An 11,821-nucleotide genomic window follows, 5' to 3' on the forward strand; every position below is an offset into this window, starting at 1 on the left:
GGCGCTTTTCGCGTCATTGAAACGCGACTTTGGCGCGAAAGTCGCGTACCGCATGGCCGACCCCGCACAGGGGTCGGATCGGGTTTCATGAAACCCCGACTTAGCCAAAAGTCGGCGACTTTTGAAAATGTTCGACCCGTTTCGCTCAACCCTAGTGATAAACAGTTATGTCCATAAATATTGGACCAGTTCTTAGATAAGTAATGTTTTATTGTCCTCTGATTGGGGTCTGGTTCTGTTGTGATGACCCCACATGGTCTGAGGGTCAAGTTCCTTAGTTCCTTAGTTGATGTAAAAAGACATAAATCCATTCATTCCTCTGCTAAGACTGTCAAAGGTCGTCATCAACTTATATTCCCACACTCTTCTGTCTCTCTTAGATTTGAAGCTACCTTTTAATACAAGTAATTTCATGTCCATAATGTTATGATTTGGGAGGCAAAACTGTATTGCCACAGGTAGATCCATTCTTTTTTCTCTTATTGTGTGGCGGTGAGAATTCATTCTTATTCAAAACTTTTGCCCTGTCTCCCCCACATACAGACCCCCAGGTGGACATTTAGTACAAATAATCAGGTACACCACTTTAGATGTGATGCAGCTGAAGGTACCTGGTATCTTGTAGTCCTGCTGTGAATTGGGGATCTTTATCTTGTCTGTGGTCATTATAAATGGACAGGTTTTACATTTTTTCTGATTGCAAGGAAAGGTTCCTGCAGCTGTTGGAGAGGACAGGGAGCTCTTGACAATGATGCTTCTTAGATTTGGGGGCTGCCAAAAACACAGTAGTGGAGGGTCTGGAAAAATGGATTGTAAGCCGGCATCTTTTTGTAGTAAAGGTTGTAATTTCCATGCAGCTCCCCTTAGCACCTCCAGATTTGGATTGTAGGTAACTACTAGAGATACCCGGTTATTTTCTGCTTTAGCTTTGTAATTTAGCAGATGATTCCAGATCTGATTTCAGATCTGAAATGTCCGCACTGGACCTGATCGGCCTTTACCTGCGCTTGCCTTTCCTGGCACCAAGGGAGTGATTCTGAAAATGCTCCAGGTACAGTTCGCATGTAATGTGGTCCTTTTTTTTTTTTTTTTTATACTCTTTGTACATTCAGGAGGCCATAATGGCACAACGTAAATAAAATACGTAGATTAGGACTGCCCCATTATGAGAATGCCGTGAAGTGGTGGGGTAGCTCAAAGAATTGATCAATTGCTTGCTAAATGTCTCATATTTGAAATACAGTTAGAATTTATGTGCAATTGCACTTCAGTTATTGCGTTCTGACCATAAGCAGTGCTGGCTTCTTCCCTTTTTTTGCTTTGCATTGGTATGTGGCTGACCACCACTGTTGCCGCGCACGCTGGGTTATGTGCGCCATTCTTTCTGTGTTCACTGTGATTGATAGGCTGCTGTGCACACACACAGCAGGCCTGCCCTGCCTCAGGCTCCAGTTAATTGTGCACCTGTGTCTCAGCCTGTCTCACCCTTCATCTTTGGTGCGGATTTGGCAGTGTGGAAGCCAGATCTGAAATGTCCGCACTGGACCTGATCGGCCTTTACCTGTGCTTGCCTTTCCTGGCACCAAGGGAGTGATTCCGAAAATGCTCCAGGTACAGTTCGCATGTAATGTGGTCCTTTTTTTTTTTTTTTTTTTTTTATACTCTTTGTACATTCAGGAGGCCATAATGGCACAACGTAAATAAAATACGTAGATTAGGACTGCCCCATTATGAGAATGCCGTGAAGTGGTGGGGTAGCTCAAAGAATTGATCAATTGCTTGCTAAATGTCTCATATTTGAAATACAGTTAGAATTTATGTACAATTGCACTTCAGTTATTGCGTTCTGACCATAAGCAGTGCTGGCTTCTTCCCTTTTTTTGCTTTGCATTGGTATGTGGCTGACCACCACTGTTGCCGCGCACGCTGGGTTATGTGCGCCATTCTTTCTGTGTTCACTGTGATTGATAGGCTGCTGTGCACTCAGGCTCCAGTTAATTGTGCACCTGTGTCTCAGCCTGTCTCACCCTTCATCTTTGGTGCGGGGTAGCTCAAAGAATTGATCAATTGTTTGCTAAATGTCTCATATTTGAAATACAGTTAGAATTTATGTGCAATTGCACTTCAGTTATTGCGTTCTGACCATAAGCACTGCTGGCTTCTTCTCTTTTTTTGCTTAACTACTAGAGATACCCGGTTATTTTCTGCTTTAGCTTTGTAGTGTAGCAGGTGATTCCTTGATATTCTAGTTGCTCTTGTAATCTGGTTTTCAATTGTTCTTGGATGGTAGCCCTGATTCAAAAAGGTCTTTCTGAGGCGACCAAGGTGTTCATCCCTATCTATTGGGTTGGAACATATACGATTGTATCTGATGGCTTGGCTGTAGACAATAGAGTTTTTATGTGTTTTGGATGGAAACTGTCCCATTTAAGATATGTTGGAAGGTCGATTGGCTTCTGATACAGGGATGTCTCTATTTTATTGTTCTGCAGCTTAATGATGGTGTCCAAAAAGTTAATTTCAGTGCTGGAGTAGATGAGTGTTAAGTTGATGGTGGGATGAAATTGATTAAACTGTTCATGGAACGTCTTTAGCTGTGGTTCAGACTCCATCCAGATGATTAAAATATCGTCAATGTAGTGGTAGTATGCCAGAGGCCTGATGGGGCATGAGGACAAAAAGTCACTTTCAAGCTTGGCCATGAAAAGATTTGCATACTGTGGGGCCATTTTACTTCCCATAGCTGTGCCCGTCTCCTGTAGATAGATCTTCTTGCCAAATTCAAAATAATTGTGGGTGAGGAAGAATTTTTAGAATTTTTACCACAGAATCACAATGTTTTTTTTCTATGCTATGTTGTGCATAAATATGTTATTCTTCAGAATTTCTTTTAGTCTTTGCCCGATGAAGAGACCTGTGTAGTCTCGAAAGCTTACAATTTGTTTCCATCTTTTCAGTTAGCCATTAAAAGGTATCAACCACTGAGAACTCTCAATTCTAGAGGTTTTCTGCAGAATAGAAAGGGAGGGTCTTTGAATATTATTTTTAACCAGTCAACTTTGTGTAGTATATGATGAAGTTATTTGACAGTTTTTCTGAGCACTTCAGGCTGTGGGATGTAAGTTACCAAAGATACACGATAATTTCCTCTTTTTATTCATATTGAAGTAGTTGACTGGTGGTAGCCTTGGTTTAAAATTGTCTTTTTAAAATGAGTTAAGTGTTCATCCCTTTCTATTGGGCTGAAACATATTATATCTGAGGGCCTGAATATAGACAATTACATTTTTAACATGTTTTAATTGAAAGCTGTCCCATCTGAGGTATGTGGCCGGTCAACTGGTTTCTGATATATGGATGTCTGGATTGAACCATTTTGAATTTTTAAGGTGGTATCAAGATTTCTGTATTTGAATGGTCCAATGTCAAGTTTATGGTTAGATGAACTTTATTGAATCTTTCATAGAATATTACGCTCTTTGCTTGGAAATAGGCCAAGGGTTTGATGGCGCAGGATGATAAAAAATCATTCTCCAGTTTAGTCATGAAACTTGGCATACTGGTGTGCAATTTTGCTGCCCATAGCAGTTCCATTTGGTTGTAGCCATAGCTTCTCACCGAAACATAAAAAGTTATGCATTAGGATAAATCTGTTAAGTTTTAATACAGACTCAGAAGGGATCCCATTAGCTTCCAGAAACATTTGGCAGATAAGTCGGTCTACATAATGGACGTTAGAATATATTGATTCCACATCCATGTTCACTAAGACGGCACCCTTGGGAGGGGACCTATTGTAGAAAGCTGTTTCAAAAGGTCCGTGGTATCCTGTAAATAGCTGGCTGCTTTTCTTACCAGTGGTTTAAGAATATTCTCTACCCATCCTGAGATTTTTTCAGTGAGTGTTCCCACCCCTGGGATGATTGTGCTCTCTGGGTTGCCTGGCTTATGCATTTTGGGATGAGCTTGATTACTCAAAGGCTCAAAAGCAGGTACAAGTTTTGTACATGTGGAAATACAGTTGTGCAATGTGCACACATTATACTGAGATGATTATTACTTTGATCAACCAAGCATAATGTGACTGTAGATGAAGGAAGCAGATTGGCTCACTTATTTAGAGTGGAAAATCACATTGCCCACCTATAGCACTCAAAGCCCAATATTAAAAAATACTAGTGACCAGCCGATGACAAGGGAATGTGTAATTAGAAAATTATCTACTGTTTACATCTAGTATTTACATTAAATGTAATTTTGCACATTTTTATATCTAATATCACAATCTACTGTATATAAAAAATGAGAAATCTTGCTATTTTTTTTTTCTAGCCACTTGGACTTTTTTTAGGTTCCAAATTTTCTAAAAAGGAAATGAAAAAAAATTAGGAAAGTCAATTGGAATTGACAACCGAATCATGCTCTCTAAAGCAGGGATTAGCCCAGCCCCTGAAACTGAAATCACTCAAGATGCTTCGTTTCAGGGTGGGGACAGAGGCTGTGGCAGTGACCACAGCTTCTAAGATCAGAAGAAGTCTTGTTTGAGTATCCCAGCATGAACTGGGGATTCTAAAACATAGAGTCATTAAAAAGAAAGTAGGTAATACAAGAAAAAAGTTTAGAAAAAGTAAAGAGTAAATTATATGGAAATTTTAATTAATCTATAATGGAAAAAAAATAAGATTACTATATTAATTAGATATTTAGGATTAAATCAATGTTAGTTTCAGACCACCCCTTTAGGCTATTTGTGGGAGTTAGGCCAAGAGACATTTTTTCAATATTAACTATAGATAAGACCATTCATGACAGTCAAAAGCCTTGGTAGTGTCTAGGGATAGCACAACTCTGTCACCTATGTTGACCGTTATGGGTATCCAATTTATCTAAAATCACTGACATTAACCCCGATGTCTCCTATGTGATTTCCTTTTCTCCAGCGCCAAACAGATTCCTGGGATTCACAGTGATTGGGCTGGCGATTCTGGTTTCCCAACCACCAGGCCTTTAATTCCTCTTTACACAGCGAGCACCTACAATGCAGCATTCACTGCAGATTGCTGAGCACCGATGCACTGCTATGTATACTACAAGCGTTCGGATGATTGCAGATTCATGTCCTCTAGTGGGACTATTGAATACAGTAAGAATAAAAAAAGGTTTTCAACCCCTTCATCCCAAAGCCTGTTTTCATTTTCCTGACCAGGCCAATTTTTTCAATTTTGGCACTTTATGTGGTAATAACTCTGGAAACCTTCTGCTGATCCTAGTGATTCTATTTTCTCATGACGTATGGTGCTTCATAATAGTGGTAACATTTGTTCTATACGACTTGCGTTTATATGTGAAAATATTGTAAATTTGGCAAAAGGTTTGAAAATTTGCCAATTTTTCTTTTCTACTCCCTTAAACCAGAGAGTTATGTCACAGAAAATAGTTCCTAAATAACATTTTTCACATGTCTACTTCACATGACCAGCGAGTTCTAATTTTTCCCCCAAAAATGTACAAAACCATTTTTTTAGAGACCACGTCACATTTGAAGTGATTTTGAGGGGTCTATATGACAGAAAATACTCAAATTACACCATTATAAGGCCATGTGCACACGCTGTGGATTTTGCTGTGGATCCGCAGCGTTTCCGCAGCGGTTTCCCATGCGTTTACAGTACCATGTAAACCTATGGGAAACGCAATCCGCAGTACACATGCTGTGGAACAAAACGCGTGGAAACGCAGTGGTTTTTTTTTCCGCAGCATGTCAATTCTTTGTGCGGATTCCGCAGTGGTTTTAGACCTGCTTCATAATAGAAAACCGCAGGTGTAAAACTGCAGTAGAAACCACACAAAAACCGAGGTTAATACGCAGTAAATCCGCGATAAATCCACAGGAAAAACACACTGTTTTTGCCCTGCGGATTTATCAAATCTGCTGCGGAAAAATCCGCAGTGGACCTTTCTACGTGTGCACATACCCTAAAACTGCACCCCTCAAGGTGCTCAAAACTAAACCACATTCAAAAAGTTTATTAACCCTTCAGGTGCTTCACGGGAACTAAAGGAATGTGGAAGGAACAAACTGTTTACTTTTTTGCACAAAAATCATACTTTTGACCCAACTTTTTTTTATTTTCACAAGAATAACAGGAGAATTGCACCCCGAAATTTGTTGTGCAGTTTCTCATGAGTACACCGATACCTCATATGTGGGGGAAAGCCTCTGTTTAAGCTAACAATGGGCTTGAAAGGGCAGGAGCACTGTTTGACTTTTTGAAAGCAAAACTGTCTGGAACTGAGAACAGACACCATGTTGCCTTTGGTGAACCCCTGAGGTCCCTAAGAAGTAGAAATCCCTATTATGGACCCTATTTTATAAACTAGACCCCTCAAGGAACTTTTCTAGATGTGAATGGATGTGTGATGGTAATGGATGTATGTACGTGTGTGTATGTGTGTGTCTGTCTGTGTGGTTGAGCCTACAATGTATGGGCTCTTGGTGTTGTATAAGGCCGGCGTTGTATAAGGCCGGCATCACACTAGCGAGTTTTACGGACGTATGAGAGGTGCAGAAAATACGGATTGCACACGGTACAATGATTCTCCATGGCCCAGCTCCTATCTGCCGTATTTTACTGATCCGTATTATACGGTCTTCTATGGCCATAGAAAATATATATATATGTCAGTGAGACACTGAAAAGTTCACAGGCTCGAGTTTATATGAGGACATCCAGCAGAGGGCGCATGACTGCGACTCGAGGTAACTACAGGTCATTCCCCTGCATTCCATTCATTCCCCGGGTTTTTACAGCCACGAGCACCGCTACATTAGCAGAGCTCCTGGGTGTAAAATGATTTAACCCCTTCAGATGTATTTACAGTGTGGGACAAGACTGAACGACGGAAGGTATGGAATATTGTTGTTTGTTTTTTAACTTTGTTCTAGGTGACAAGGGTCTTCAGGTGGATTAAGAGTATAATAAAATATTAAAACACCCTGTGTATTTATTTCATTAAAATACTTTGTAATAATGTGTGTGTGTTTTATTAACCATTTCGTACTATTGGATTAATAATGGATAGGTGTCATAATTGACGCCTCTCCATTATTAATCTGGCTTAATGTCACCTTACAATAGCAAGGTGACATTAACTCCTCATTACCCCATATCCCACCACTACACGGGAATGGGAAGAGAGAGGCTAAGTGCCAGAATAGGCGCATCTTCCAGATGTGCCTTTTCTGGGGTGGCTGGGGGCAGATGTTTTTAGCCAGGGGCAGGGGGCAATAACCATGGACCCCCTCCAGGCTATTAATATCTGCCCTCAGTCACTGGCTTTCCCATTCTGGCGGAGAAAATTGTGCAGGAGCCCACGCCAATTTTTTCCGCGATTTAAGCCTTTAATTTAATAGCTAGAGCCCCCAAATTTTACACCAATACACTTCTTACATTACTAAAGTGGAATATGTAATAAAAGAAGGGATATGAGATGGTTTACTGTATGTAAACCATGTCTCATATGATGTCGGGTTTGAGAAGGAGATAGGAAAAGCCGGCAATTGAATTACCGGCTTTTCTGCTACCTAGCGCTGTATGAAATGTTAATATATATTCATATATGTGTCTCACTGACATATACAGTACAGACCAAAAGTTTGGACACACCTTCTCATTTAAAGATTTTTCTGTATTTTCATGACTATGAAAATTGTAAATTCACACTGAAGGCATCAGAACTATGAATTAACACATGTGGAATTATATACTTAACAAAAAAGTGTGAAACAACTGAAATTATGTCTTATATTCTAGGTTCTTCAAAGTAGCCACCTTTTGCTTTGATGACTGCTTTGCACACTCTTGGCATTCTCTTGATGAGCTTCAAGAGGTAGTCACTGGGAATGGTCTTCCAACAATCTTGAAGGAGTTCCCAGAGATGCTTAGCACTTGTTGGCCCTTTTGCCTTCACTCTGCAGTCCAGCTCACCCCAAACCATCTCGATTGGGTTCAGGTCTGGTGACTGTGGAAGCCAGGTCATCTGACGTAGCACCTCATCACTCTCCTTCTTGGTCAAATAGCCCTTACACAGCCTGGAGGTGTGTTTGAGGTCATTGTCCTGTTAAAAAATAAATGATGGTCCAACTAAACGCAAATCGGATGGAATAGCATGTCGCTGCAAGATGCTGTGGTGGTCATGCTGGTTCAGTATGCCTTCAATTTTGAATAAATCCCCAACAGTGTCACCAGCCAAGCACCCCCACACCATCACACCTCCTCCTCCCTGCTTCATGGTGGGAACCAGGCATATAGAGTCCATACGTTCACCTTTTCTGCGTCGCATAAAGACACAGTGGTTGGAACCAAAGCTCTAATATTTGGACTCATGAGACCAAAGCACAGATTTCCACTGGTCTAACGTCCATTCCTTGTGTTCTTTAGCCCAAACAAGTCTCTTCTGCTTGTTGCCTGTCCTTAGCAGTGGTTTCCTAGCAGCTATTTTACCATGAAGGCTTGCTGCACAAAGTCTCCTCTTAACAGTTGTTGTACAGATGTGTCTGCTGCTAGAACTCTGTGTGGCATTGACCTGGTCTCTAATCTGAGCTGCTGTTAACCTGCGATTTCTGAGGCTGGTGACTTGGATAAACTTATCCTCAGAAGCAGAGGCGACTCTTGGTCTTCCTTTCCTCGGGCAGTCCTCATGTGAGCCAGTTTCTTTGTATCGCTTGATGGTTTTTGCAACTGCACTTGGGGACACTTTCAAAGTTTTCTCAATTTTTCGCATTGACTGACCTTCATTTCTTAAAGTAATGATGGCCACTATTTTTTCTTTACTTAGCTGCTTTTTTCTTGCAATAATGCAAATTCTAACAGTCTATTCAGTAGAACTATCATCTGTGTATCCACCAGACTTCTGCTCACCACAACTGATGGTCCCAACCCCATTTATAAGGCAAGAATTCCCACTTATTAAACCTGACAGGGCACACCTGTGAAGTGAAAACCATTCCCAGTGACTACCTCTTGAAGCTCATCAAGAGAATGCCAAGAATGCGCAAAGCAGTCATCAAAGCAAAAGGTGGCTACTTTGAAGAACCTAGAATATAAGACATATTTTCAGTTGTTTCACACTTTTTTGTTAAGTATATAATTCCACATGTGTTAATTCATAGTTTTGATGCCTTAGGTGTGAATTTACAATTTTCATAGTCATGAAAATGCAGAAAAATCTTTAAATGAGAAGGTGTGTCCAAACTTTAGGTCTGTACTGTATATATAGACAGTATATATGTTTTAACGAATATTTGAGACCATGGATCCATTGTATGTCCGTTTTGCAAACCTGCGAGAAAATCTCGCAGTACGGATGCCATACGGATAACATATGGAGGATGACATGCGCAAAATACGCTGACACACCCTGCCTATGGATGACTTACGGATCACTATTTTGGGAACATTTCCGCTTATTACGGCTGTAAAAAACAGACCGTATTTTCATACACTGAGTGTGACGCCGGCCTATATGTGAAGATATACATGTGCATGTATGTGCTCTGTATACATGTGTATATGTGTGTGTACGTGCTCTGTATATATATATATATATATATATATATATATTGTCTAAGGGTTTTTCCGTCTGTCTGTCTTTCTGTCTGTCTGTCTGTCTGTCTGTCCTGGAAATCCCGCGTCTCTGATTGGTCGAGGCCTGGCGGCCTCGACCAATCAGAGACCCGCACAGCATCGATGTAGAAATCCCACGTCTCTGATTGGTCGAGGCCGCCAGGCTTCGACCAATCAGCAACGGGCACAGCGACGATGATGTCATAAAGGACGTAGACATCCCGCATCTCTGATTGGTCGAGGCCACCAGGCCTCGACCAATCAGCAACGGGCACAGCGACGATGCTGATTGGTCGAGGCCGCCTCGACGATGATGTCATAAAGGTTGTAGACATCTCACGTTTCTGATTCAGCGACGGGCACAGTATCGACGTAGATGTCATAATGGTTGCCATGGCGACGATGATGTCATAAAGGTTGCCTCGACCAATCAGCGACGGGCACAGTCTGCCGCGAATTCTGGAATCATCATTGTCCATATACTACGGGGACATGCATATTCTAGAATACCCGATGCGTTAGAATCGGGCCACAATCTAGTATATATATATATATATATATATATATATATACATGCGTGTGTATCAGAGATCGTGTATGTAGCATCCACATTTATAAATACCAGCAGCGCAGAGAGTTAATAGGTGTAAACATGTCAGCAATCGCCTAACGAAGCAACAAAATACTGCTCATTTATGGGGTGTTTGGACTTTTTGTGGTGGAATAAAGATCACTGTTCTCAGCAGTGCATCTCTTGTTGTAAACTGCAGATGTGCTTCTGATAACATGATGCTGTATGGGGACAGACTGATCTATTAGTGATTGTTGTGTGCCCATCATTGTTCCTGAGCTGCTGTAAAAAGGCAGGTAAACAAGCACCAAACGAGTTGAATATTGTTGATAGCGCTTATTGAACAGCCTGAACTCAGCGTATGTAAATGCAACTTTAATGTTTCTGCGTGACTGTGCAATATGTTTAACATTTGAGGCTCAATTTAAACATTTGCCTAGGGCCCCACATTGTCTAAAAACCTGCCTTGAGCAGCTTGATTGGACCCGTCGAAGCACACACTGTGCGAAACGGCCGTTGTCCAGACTCCATGCCCGCACCCTCCTGTACACCTGATGTCCTAATGGATGTATTTATATATTCTTTCCAATAAAGAGCACGATTTTACAGCTACAAAAGAGTGAGAGCCGCACATACTTTTCTTCTTCTGCTTAGCTTGTAGTAACTGCCTGATTTATCACAGGAGATAGTGTTTCTGCTGGTCACCAGCCCTTTGAGCTCATCATAAATCAGGTCAATAACATCGAAGCTCAGTGGCCACTGGAGCTTGTTCCGCAAATTTGGCATGGACATTAGATTTTGCATCCATAATAATAGTATTTTGTGTTGAACTTTACTGTAAATTGTTCTGCTTAGTAGCTTCCATTGAAGCCTCACTAACACAAAGAACAGAGCAATGTAAATGATCTTTCTGATAGATACATTGATTTTTTGTCTTAAGCACACAGTTCTCAGATATAGACTATAGTAACATACCTTGTCATGCCATAGAACCTCGGTAGTACTTACCTTGGAGGAAACTGGCTGTTACTTGTTTTTCCAAGAAGGATAAGATGAAAATATTCCCTTCCAGCTTCTGTCACAAAATTCAGTACTTGCTTCTAGCGGAGTCTGAGTACAGATAACAAGGTGTGAAAGACAGAATGTGGTGAGCCAAGGGTGAGGCGCCGGATGTTGCAAGGGGGCCAGCTGGGACTTGTAGTTCCACAGGAAGTAGATTTTAATGCCACAGTAGCTGCGTTGTTGAACCCCTAAACACTTACCTCGTGTCCACAACAATTGTCAATGGAAGAAGATGGCACTTATGAAGATGGTATAAGACCCTACCTCGGCGCTCTTCTGTAGATATGATGTCTGGGTGCAGATGTTGGAGCGCCCGTGAAGTTTGTGCAATCTCAAGCAGCCAGACACACGTGTGAACTTGTAAATACAACACCTTACTGATGGAGAACACTATGTGCAGTCTCTCACTTAAAGGCAAAGTGATGATAATTTACAGTATATGTTACACTGCATATTGTGCGTATGAAGAAGTCTTCTCCTTATGAAACAAGCAAGTTTAGGGCCTCTCAGGGCGGCTGGAGCACGGTTCTCTTCACTTGCTATTGGAGGAAATGTTATGCAC

The 11,821-nt window shown here is 41.3% G+C and overlaps 1 long non-coding RNA gene across 3 annotated transcripts in view; it reads right to left on the bottom strand.

Moving 5' to 3' along the window:
- LOC138644707 (uncharacterized) overlaps nt 1-11,611 on the bottom strand; it is a 92,888-nt gene extending 81,277 nt beyond the window's left edge. For 2 of the 3 annotated variants that reach the window (XR_011314644.1, XR_011314643.1), the window contains exons 1-2: nt 11,460-11,611; nt 11,206-11,307 (exon numbers count right to left, since the gene is read on the bottom strand). This is a non-coding gene — a long non-coding RNA (uncharacterized lncRNA). The remainder of the gene's footprint in view (nt 1-11,205; nt 11,308-11,459) is intronic. The other variant, XR_011314645.1, reaches the window with a different exon arrangement.
- Nucleotides 11,612-11,821: the final 210 nt, after the last annotated feature.

Source organism: Ranitomeya imitator, chromosome 7, assembly GCF_032444005.1.
Source record: "Ranitomeya imitator isolate aRanImi1 chromosome 7, aRanImi1.pri, whole genome shotgun sequence".
NCBI classification, from domain to species: domain Eukaryota; kingdom Metazoa; phylum Chordata; class Amphibia; order Anura; family Dendrobatidae; genus Ranitomeya; species Ranitomeya imitator.